Source organism: Phascolarctos cinereus, unplaced genomic scaffold (assembly GCF_003287225.1).
Source record: "Phascolarctos cinereus isolate Bilbo 61053 unplaced genomic scaffold, phaCin_HiC Scaffold_5;HRSCAF=322, whole genome shotgun sequence".
NCBI lineage: Eukaryota > Metazoa > Chordata > Mammalia > Diprotodontia > Phascolarctidae > Phascolarctos > Phascolarctos cinereus.
The window spans coordinates 256,556,232-256,567,527 of record NW_027555958.1 but is presented as its reverse complement, the minus strand read 5'-3'; the positions used below and the strand labels follow the sequence as shown (position 1 = coordinate 256,567,527).

General features: G+C 35.3%; 1 pseudogene; it reads left to right on the top strand.

The window, feature by feature from the left end:
* The first annotated feature begins 9,645 nt into the window (after positions 1–9,645).
* Positions 9,646–10,145, top strand: LOC110194207 (vacuolar protein sorting-associated protein 26A pseudogene; annotated as a pseudogene).
* The last annotated feature ends 1,151 nt before the right edge of the window (positions 10,146–11,296 follow it).

Genomic DNA, 11,296 nt, shown 5'->3' with positions numbered 1-11,296 from the left:
TACATCCTAAAGATACTGTTAGGAATACTGTTAATTCATAAAAGATAGCTAATATATCCTAGAGTGCGAAGACTGCCCAGGTGTGCGCAGATCCCTCAAACATAAATCTTTACTTCCAACAATCTATACTCGGGGATTAGTGCAATTGTGTCAAAATTATTTGATTTATAATACCTTCTACTCTGTGGCATAGTATTAGTAGTTTTGCTGGAATAATGAGTCCCTAAGAGCTCCATGATTGCAGAAAAGAAAAGGATGGAAGAGTGAAGAACCTGACGACTCTACTATTGCAATATTCTTGCTTATAGGATCAATTATTTATCTTAATCTGGTTTTCAAGATCTTCCATAGTGATTTAACTCACACTCCTACCTTTCCTAAACACTTATTTGATTACTGTGACCCTTACTCAGAGTTTAAGATGTTATTGTTGTACTCTCCCTATAAAAATTTTGTGCTGATAAAATGATAAAACAAGACTTCTACTCTGGTTAATAACCAAGAGGAAATGTAAAGTACCCATTCAACAGTCCTACAAACTATATTATATCTAGATATTTAAATTTTAACCTCCAGGAAAGTGCAATAGCAGTTAAAGTATTTTAGCGAGTTTTTATTGTTATCTTCTATTTTTCATATCCTTATAGTTATATCAAATATCCTCTCTTCCCCCCACCCAGAGAGCCTTCTGTTATAATAACAGTATTTTTAAAGAGAAAAAAGAATCAGCAAAACTGATTAACAAATTGAAAAAGTCTGAAAATCATATGCGATGCATACTGCTTATAGATTTCTCACCTCCACAAAGAAGTGGGTTGGAGATATACTCTCATATCATTTCATTCAGGTCCTGCTGGATCATTATAATTGTGTTACATTTACTCTGGATTTTCTGGTATATAGTTGTTCTTTGCCTTTACATTATTATAGTTACTGTGTATATTGGTTTCTTGGCTCTGATCACTTTATTCTGCATCAGTTCATATAGATCTTTCCATCCTTCTCTCTATTCCTCACATACATCATTTCTTCCTGCACAGTAATATTTCATCACATTCATGTAGCAAGTTTGCTTAGCCATTTCCCAATTAAGAGTTTTCAACTTCATTTCCATTTCTTAGCTATCACAACAAGCATTGCTATAAATATTTTGGAGCATATTAGCACTTTTATCTTATTGATGTCTTCATTGGGGTATAAGCCACTAACAGAGTCACTGGTTTAAAGAGTATGGACATATTCATCTTATTTGCATAATTCCAAATTGCTTTCCAAAATGGTTGCACCTGGGGCATCTGGGTGGTACAGTGGATAGAGCACCGGCCCTGGATTCAGGAGGACCTGAGTTCAAATCCTGCCTCAGACACATAACACTTACTAGCTGTGTGACCCTGGGCAAGTCACTTAACCCCATTGCCTAGCCAAAAACAAAAAACCAAAATGGTTGCACCATTTTACTGCTCCATTAACAATGTGTTAGTATAGAATTGGACAAGTGGAAACTAATGAATCTATGAGGTATCAAGAATCAATCAAACAAATTCAAAAGAATGAAAAAATAGAAGAAAACATAAAATATCTCATTGGAAAAACAACTGACCTGGAAAATAGATCTAGGAGAGACAATGTTGGAATCATTAGACTACTTAAAACCCATAATGGAAGAAGGACCTAGACAGTATCTTTCAAGAGATTATCAAGAAAAACTGCCCTGATATCCTGGAACCAGAGGGCAAAATAGGCATTGAAAGAATCTATCAATCACCTCAGGAAAGAGATCCCAAAATAAAAACCCCAAGGAACATTATAGCCAAATTAGAGAACTATCAGGTCAAGGAAAAAAATACTGCAAATAGCCAGAAAGAAACAATTCAAATATCAGGGAGCCACAATCAGGATTACATAGGACTTAGAGGCTATAACATCAAAGGATCAGAGGCCATGGAGCATGATATTCCAGAAGGCAAAAGAGCTAGGATTTCAACCAAGAATCACCTACCTGGTGAAACTAAGCATAATACTTCAAGGGAAAAAATGGTCATTCAATGAAATAGAAAGATTTTAAGCTTTCATAAGGAGAGGACCAGAATTAAACAAAAAAAAAGATCTCCAATATCAAGACCCAAGAGAAGCCAAATAAAAAAGAAAACAATGCATTAGTGTGCCTGTCAATACACACACACACACACACACACACACACACACAAATTCTTAATATTGGCATTTTTACAATTTGCATGATATAAAATAAGACCTCAAGGTTGTTTTCACTTGCATTTCTCTTACTACTAGTGATTTAGAACTTTCGTGTAGTTATGAATATAATTCTTTTGAGAACTGTTTGTTCATATCATTTTTATCACTCTTCTATTAGTGAATGGCTGATAGGTATATATATGTATATATATATATATATGTATATATGTATACGTATATATATATATATATACATATATATATACACATATATACATACAGAGAGAGAGAAGAGAGAGAGAGAGAGAGAGAGATTATATACTTAGATGTTCTCTTTTGTAACAAATTTTGTACAAAGATTTTTCTCCCGTTTGACCACTTCCATTCTTGTCCTTGGAACACTAATTTTGTCTGTGTAGAAACTTTTCAGTTTCAAATAATTGAAGTTATCTATTTTATCTTTTATAATTTTATCTTCTATAATTCTATAAAACCTCATTTGGTTAAGAATAAATCTTCTATCCAGAGTTGTGAGAGATACATCATCTTCTTCCCTTTTTAGCTTTTTATGCTTCTCTTAAGTCTTGTATTTGAAGATCCAATTTTCTGTTCATCTCTGGTCTTTTCATCAGGAAAGTTTGAAAGTCCCCTATTTCATTGAATATCCACCTTTTGCCCTGAAAGATTATCCTCAATTTTGCTGAGTAGCTGATTCTTGGTTGTAATCCAAGCTCTTTTGCCTTCCAGAATATCACATTCCAAGTGCTCAGATCCTTTAATGTAGAAGCTGCTAAGTCCTGTGTAATCCTGACTGTGGTCCCTTCATATTTGAATTCTTTCTTCCTGGCTGCTTGCAGTACATTTTTCTTGGCCTGATAGTTCCAGAATTTGGCTACAATATTCCTTGGAGTGAGTTTTCATTTGGGGATCTCTTTCAGAAGGTAATTGGTGGATTCTTCCAATGATTATTTTATCCTCTGATTCTTGGATTGGGGCAGTTTTCCTTGATAATTTCTTGAAAGATGCTATTCAGGCTCTTTTTTTGATCACGGTTTTCAGGTAGTCCAATAATTTTTAAATTATCTCTCCTGGATCTATTTTCCAGGTCAGTCATTTTTCCAGTGAGGTATTTTATATTTTCTTCTATTTTTTCATCTTTTTGATTTTGTTTGACTGATACTTAATGTCTCATAGAGTCATTAGCTTCCACTTGCCCAATTTTAATTTTTAAGGAATTATTTTCTTCAGTTAGCTTTTGTACCTCCTTTTCCATTTGGCCAATTCTGGTTTTACAGGAGTTGTTTACTTCATTGGACTTTTTTTCCACTTGGCCAATTCTATTTTTTAAGGAGTTGTTTTCTTCAGTCTATTTTTGTGCTTCCTTTTCCAAACTGTTGACTTTTTTCATAATTTGCCTGTATAACTCTCATTTCTTTTCCCAATTTTCTTCTACTTCTCTTACTTGATTTTTAAAATCCTTTTTGAGCTCTTCCAGAGGAGTTTTTGGGCTTAAGACCAATTCATATTCCACTTTGAGGCTTCACAGGTAAGCATTTTGATATTGTTGCCCTCTTCTGAGTTTGTGTTTTGATTTTCCCTGTCTCCATAGTAGCTTTCTATGGTCAGGGTTCTTCTTGGATTTTTGCTCATTTTTTATAGTTGAACTCTAATCCAGGGGTACAGGGGTCACTGTCCCAAGCTTCTTGTGCTGGGGGCCAGAAGCCAGTCACTGGCTTTCCATGAAGGGGCCTCAGATGCTGGTGGCTTGCCCACTATGCTGGGGTGGCCTGGCCTAGTCACATCTGCTGTGCTGGGGTTCCAGGGCTAGCAATTTGCCTTCTGAGCTGGGACTGGAAGCCTCACAGCTGCCCTGCTGTTCCACTAGCCTGCTGAGCCAGGACTGAAGGGCCTAGGATGCTGATCTGTGCTGTGGTTAAGAATCTTCCACTGGCTTGCCTGGACACCATTTGTGCTGGGCTGTGCTCCCCTTTTATTCAAGTGAGACAGACCTTTTCTGAAGTCCTTCTAAGTTGGTTTAAGTTGGAAAATTGTTTCACTCTGTCTTTTTGTGGATTCTGTCATTCCAGAATCCATTGAGAGCCTTGATTTAACATTGTTTCTGAGAAGAATTGGGGAGAGCTCAGGCAACTTCCTGGCTTCTTTCTAACATCTTGCCTCTGGCTTCCTATAATCTTTAATATTAAGGTCACATATCCATTTAGGATGCATTGTTAAATATGGTATAAGGTGCTGGTCTAAGCCAAATTTCTACTATATTGCCTTTGAGTTTTCCCAGTAGGTTTTTGTTAATCAAAGAAGGAATTTTCCCTAGGGAATTTATGTTTTCTACTTTATCAAACACTGGGCAATTGATTTCTATCATTTCTGATTCTCTCTTGTCTAGTTTGTTTCATTGATCTTGCCCTTACTCTCTCTCTCTCTTTCTCTCTCTCTCTCTCAATATACCATCATATCTTTTGTAAAGAGTTATTGTTTCATTTCCTCATTGCCTATTATAATTCCTTCATTTTTTGTCTTATTGCTAAAGCTAGTAATTCTAGTACAATATTGATAGTGGTGATAATGGGCATCCTTGCTTCACCCCTGAGCTTACTGGGAAGGCTTCCAGCTTATCCATATTACAGATAATACTTGCTGATGGTTTTAGATAGATATTACTTATCATTTTAAGGAAAGCACCATTTATTCTATGGTTTCTAATGTTTTTAATAGGAATAAGTGCTATATTTTGTCCAAAGCTTTTTTTACTAATATAACTGAAGACTATATAAGAATTCTAGGAATTCTATTCATGTTCATTATGTCAATCTTTGGTTACAATAGGACTGTGCTCTGAGCATGTAACAAACAAAAAACTCAAAGGCAGTATGGTAGAAACTTTCATTTAACCTATGTCTACATGATTTCCTTTAGGCCTGAATTTTCTCATCTGTCAAATGAGGGGAATGGAATACATGATCTCTATGGTTCAAAACTCATGACCAGGTCAGACTCTCAGCTGACTTTCCCCTTCACCTTGCCTCCCTGCAATGATGTGGTAATTGAGAGGGGCTGAAAGTTTCTAACCTAACTCCTCATTAAATGTCCACCAATCAGGGTTGTTTCACTGTCATGGGAGTTTCCTATTTGAAAGTATACACCTGCTCTTTAGTTTTGTATGTCTTAATTTTACTCATTCCAAATGATCTCTTTGTTTTCTTCCTAAAAATGTTTTGAATACTTTATTATTAAATGTCCATCTTTTTTATTTATTGTTAGGCTCAAATTTGCAGTTTAGGTCATTCTGGATTCCATTTCCCTTTGGAACACATCATTCAGTTCCCTCCTGCATTTTCCAGTGGGTTGTCACAAAGAAAACCCCAAGAGACAGAGTTTCCAGGTATTAATAATCAATTTCTTAACTAGGCTAGCCCATAATCAATAAATTGATGGTGAGTGATTTCTCTTGGTAACCAGACTCTGAAATACCTTAAATTAGGTATGTACCTTCATTTGACAGATGAGAAAACTCAGGCCTAGAGCAGTGAAACAATCTGCCCAAGTAGTAAGTGTCAGTGCCAGATTCTAGCACTCTTTCTATTCTGGCACATTGCATATGCCCATTTATCCAAGAAAAATTGTTGTCCATAAACTAATAGGTCTGGAGATTTATAACTTGAAGGAAATCATGTAGACATAGGTTAAATGAAAATATTTTCCTATCATGTCTGTGCCTGAAAGGATCGTGTTACAAAATGCAAAAGCAAATATGGGAAACTTTGCAAAGAAAAGTCAGTTTTCCCCCAAAGGTTAACTACATGAAATTTTCTTTTCATTTCAGAATACAGTCTTCCCTAAAGCCTGACTATATTGTCATCAATGACAACAAATTATTTCTACTTGGTGGCACAGTAGATAGAGTGACGAGCCTGGAGTAAGGAAGACTCATCTTCATGAGTTCAAGTCTGGCCTCAGACTCTTACTAGTTTTGTGATGCTAGTCAAGTCATTTAACCCTATTTGCCTCAGTTTCTTCATCTGTAAAATGAGCTAGAAAAGGAAATGGCAAATCATTCCAGTATCTTTGTCAAGGAAACCCCAAATGGGGTCATGAAAAGTCAGACACAACTGAAAATGACTGAACAATACATATACTTACATATATTGGGTACTATATGTATATATGTGTACATAAATTTATGTATTATAAAAATATATGTGTATAAAATATATACACATGTGTAACATATACATACATACATATCAAATATACACATGTATACACACATATATACATATATATATTATGTGCATACATATACATATATATGTATACAGTATGTGACACGTCTCCTTAGATAGAAGGTAAGCTCTCTGAGGTCAGGGAGTATTTAATATTTTTCTTTATGTCCCAAGTACCTAGCATAGCTCATGGCTCCTGCTACTTAATAAACACTAGTTGATTGATTGATACAATAAATTTGGTATAAATAATTGATATGAGACAAAGGAATCAACTAAATGACTGGTTCACTGTGAAAATAGTATAATAGATTTAGAACTAGAGGAGTCTTTAAAAGTCATTGAATCCAATACCTCATTTTCAAATGAGAAAATTGAGGCCCACACAGAGAGTTTAAGTGATTTAAACCTAGGTCCTCTAATCCCAAATCCAATACATTTCCTATTCTACTATTCTACTTACCAAATAATTTACTCTATACTGTTCTCTTTACTTGAGTTCCTAGCCCCCTTATTATATTGCTAAACTTGCCCCGCAAAGCCTCGGCCTTGGAACACTCCCACTTCTTTTGTTCACAGGGACTGCAGAACAAATATGACGGGAAAAGTCAAATGTTCTAACTGGGTCCACTACTAATTTATGCTACATAACTTCAACTTGGCTCTCACCATTTCAAGACAATCTTTTTAAACCTCCCTAATTAACACAATGTTCCACTCACCACAGCAAGTCTTCCAAACCTTTCCATATATCCTCAAACCTCCCATAGAGCTCTCTCTCTCTCTCTCTCTCTCTCTCTCTCTCTCTCTCTCTCTCTCTCTCTCCTCTCTCTCTCTCTCTCTCTCTCTCTCTCTCTCTCCCTCTCTCTCTCTGTCTGTCTCTTTCTCTGTGTGTGTGTGTGTGTGTGTGTGTGTGTCTCAGCTAAGAACCTTGCTGCATATTTTATCAAAAAAAAAATCAGCTCATTCACTGGAATCTCCCTCTTCTCTCCTTCTGGTCTCATATTACCCAGATTCCTTCTGTTACTATCTCCTCCCTCACTCCTGTCTCATATAATAGAAAACACAGAAAAACATCCTCTCTATATTTATGTAAGTCATCTTCCCTTTAGTTTTTTCCCCCCAGGATTTTAATTTTTTGTTATTCTGAACCTGACGAACAACAAACATGAACATTTCTCAGACAACAAAAAGATAGTATACAAAACGTCAAATCTTTTTATATACATTTCCTTTTTTAAAAAAATATATTACAAATTCAACAACTAGCTGCAAGTCTCTCCAGACTTCTTACTGAAATTGTTATATACTTTAAAAAATGCAGCTCAAGTACTAACTTATAAATGAAGTTTTTCCTGATCCTCTTACTCACAAGTGCCCTCTTTCCTACGTGATCTTGTATTTAACAAACCTACTTTCTGACAGATTGCTTTCCATCTTCCTCAGCACCTAGTAGTGTTAGTATATTCGTTTCTGAATCTTGTGTAAATAATCTTTCCAGAGTGCATTGTTTCCTTGTGAAAAGGAAATCAATTAGTATTGATAACTTTGATTTTTAGTTTGATTGTAGGATTAAGCTCCCATCTTTAGGAAAAGCTAGCCCTAACAGCTAAGCTATACTAATATAGATGTTCTCTTAAGTCTAGGTTACCTATAAATTTAGTGGATAGGTTGATAAGACATTTTCATTTAGCAGCAGATAATTTAGAGTAAGATGTATCTTTCTAGAAATAAAATAATCATAGGATTATAAGACTCTTTTTAAAGGCTAAGTTCCCCTTTCTAGCAGCTGGAGAAAGGGGGAATTGACTAAAGGTTAAGTTCCTCTTTCCAGTGTAAGGGGTTAAGTTTTTTTTTTCTTTAGCTAGAGATTAAGTCTAAGTTGAGCAATAGAATCTTCTAAGGCTGGCAGCTGGAAGATGGGGAAGGGGGGAGGGATGATTGATAACTACAAACCACAAGTTCCTTTTTCCCAGCAAGCTTTCTGGTCACAAAAGGCATCACCTGTAGGGCAAGGACTTCTGGAGTAATATCACTTTGACAGCTAGATGTTGCCTGGAAGAAATGAACTAGTCAGATGACCTGTCTTGTCTAACTGAATTATGTTCAAAACAAGTTTCCCATTTTTTTCATTCCTTTTTTTCTGTTATAAAAATAAGCTCTGTAAATCACTCCTTTGTCACTAATTCGTTGACCTGATTAAATGGTAACTTGATTGCCTTACTATTAAATCATTATTTATTACTTCATATTTGTACCTCAGTTGTTTTTTTTAAATTTCAGATAATTAATTTTAAAACTTGTTACATATCCTTGCTGCGTTAGGGCAAAGCTAACCTTGCATTAAGACCAGGAAAATGTTTCTTAAAAAGATGGGAATTGAGCTGATTCTTCAAGGAATCTAGGGACACTAGGGAACAGAAGTGAGGAGGGACAGCACTCCAGGCATATGTATCACTCTGGGTTAGAGTGCTGCAATCTTCAGCTCCCCACTCCAGTCCCACTACCCCAAGTATCTATGTCAGAGCACTGCTAGCTCCTAGCCTCCAGAGGGCTCCCATCTGTGAACTTTCACTGAATTTACACTTTCCCTTCAGAAGGTTGCAAGCCTCAGGTGCTCCCTCAGGCGCAGACTTCCAGCCTGTTTATCTAAGCTGATGCTGGCTTTTCTAGTGGAATCTCTCTCCCAGTGACCATAATTCCTGTTTTTTTCTCCAATTTTGGTCTGGATGAAGGCATTTACTATTGTTTCTCTTTGAATTTTTTGACCATTATTTCATCTTGTGCCTTTTTAGATTTTTGCTGGAGTATATGTGGGAAATGTGGACTTTTTTATGCCTTTCATGTCACTTTTCTAACCATAAATCTTCCCAAAGATTTTAAACTTGTTGAAAACTGTTTATCCCAATTCTTGAAAGATTTATCAGTAGAGCTCAAGTTCTGCCTCTTCTACCAACTTGGAAAGACCTACAGTGATGAAAACCTGTGATTGGAGGGTCAATTTAGCTAGATTTGCCAAGAGACACTAGGCTTGGTTTTCTATCTGGGTTGATGGTGGACAATAAGTTGTCTCACAGAGAAGATAGCAAAGTAGAAAAAACACACTTCTTCTATGATGGTGAATCTGTTTCAAGATAATTATTTTCTTAAAGTGCTAATATAATAAGATTACTATCAGACTTGGTATCATTTATCAGCTTGAACCTATTCTGATACTAACAATTCTATTAAGATGGAAATCAGCATTGAAATTGTCTACATGTAGAATTTGAATATAATACATCTTTAAAGTATCACTTAAAAGATGTCATAATTGGAAAATAATTCTTATTAGTAAGAATAAAAATTCAGCGTATGATGTTACAGTCCATACAAAGAGATCATTAGAATTAAGCCCAGCACAACATAAATAGAGGCCATAGCTAAATAAGATATAATGGATGGGATACCAGCTAAAGGTGAATTGACTCCTTCCAGCAGGATATGACCCAACTTTATTCACATCAGTGAGGTGTGAATAATAATTTCTAAGTATATCTTTTTGAAACTAGTCCTCATGAATAAGGAAGGCAGATGGTACTTCAAGCAGTAAAAGATCATGTTATGGAGAAAAGCTTGTGAGAAACTGAGAAAGTTAAGAGAACAAACTTTCACCAGCATTTTGAATCTCCAGAACCACAGGTGTACGCTCAGCAGCCTCAAATATGAATTAAGGATGAAGGAAAACTGTGAAAATTCAAAAGATTCGATATGGTTGTAGCCTATAGGGGGGAAAAATAGGCCTAAATTCCATTCATAATTGTTATCCTTAATCTGATCCTCCTGTATTTATTTTGCTAAAGACTAACTAAACTTTCTTCAAAATATTTTTTCCCCTGAAACATTGGAACTTTCTCAAGGTTTTTTTGCTAGGTTTTTTTTTTAATTTCATACTTTCATTTGATAATATACACTGAAATATGTTAATATTTTATAATTTTATTTTCCTTCTATATGATATAGATTATAAAACTTCTTGCCCCCATCCACTTCTAGGACATTGATATTCTCTCCAAAACAAGATGTGCATTTAGATGATATTAGAAAATTCAAGAGACAGCTATGTGGCACAGTGGACACAGCATCAACCCTGGAGTCAGGAGGACCCGAGTTCAAAACCAGTTTCAGACCAGACACTTGACACTTACTAGCAATGTGACCCTGGGTAAGTCACTTAACCCCAATTGCCTCATCAAAAAAAAAAATTCAAGTGGTTATGGTGTTATATAAACATTTAGAACTAGGTATTCTATGTGTACACTTCTCACCAAATATTCTTTTAAAAGTCTTGTATGTGTCTGAGAAGTTTATATATAATTTTTTGTTCTGAGGCTCCCATTCCATAATGTTTTAAATTTATAGCTTCATTATAACCTTGCAAATTAAGGAAGCATGTAACATGGTAGGTTGGTCATTTTAATTTCATTCTCCCTTTTTGCCATTCCTAGTTTACAACACTTCTGTAGATTTTCTACAATGTTGTTAATATTTTAAAATTTTGAATTTTCATATAAGATTTCCCCCCATACTTTAAGGCATTTTATTTCTTTTAAGTACTAGGGAAATTTTAGATGTGTATGCAGAAAACACTAATTTTTAAATTCACAAACCTATTCATTAGTAGGGTAGATGGACTTTGTATCATCTCTGATCCATTACAACTCAGATTTCACAAGCTAACTTTTCTAGGAAATACAATGTCTGTCTTACTTTTGTTTAATATTGAATTTAAGTCCTCATTTGTTGAGATTCTAAAGAGAAGGCTGCAATTGTTCACATATGTTCACAAGCATGAGTTTAGTTCTTAGATATAATTAATT